Source organism: Lagopus leucura, unplaced genomic scaffold (assembly GCF_019238085.1).
Source record: "Lagopus leucura isolate 7727_CA_CO unplaced genomic scaffold, USGS_WTPT01 Super-Scaffold_741, whole genome shotgun sequence".
In the NCBI taxonomy this organism is placed as follows: Eukaryota; Metazoa; Chordata; class Aves; order Galliformes; family Phasianidae; genus Lagopus; species Lagopus leucura.
Genome location: NW_024962256.1, coordinates 12281110 through 12281473, shown reverse-complemented (window position 1 = coordinate 12281473; position 364 = coordinate 12281110).

The following is a 364-nucleotide window of genomic DNA, read 5'->3' as shown; positions in this document are numbered from 1 at the left end:
AAAAGCGGATAAAGCAGATTCTAAGAGAAGAAAAACAATTTGGAAATTGTCTAAAGTAAAATGGTAAGTGAATAGATTCAATAAGAACAGGCTTTAGGTCTAGAAAGTTAAAAGCAATTAAGTCAGAATTAAGAGGAGCAGAGGAAGGGTTACATGGTGGAACAATTTTTTTGTTATGTAAAAGAAAGCATCTGTATCCCAGGCACAGTACACAAGCTGCTTTCTGATCATTTCCATGGAAAAGCTTGGGGCTGTGTGAAGACGAGAAAATTCTCCATTAAGTTTGTTTGCATCTACAAAGAGACATGGATAACTCAAGTGTTACGCCATCACAAAGCTACATAAGGTTATGTCAGCCAGAAGA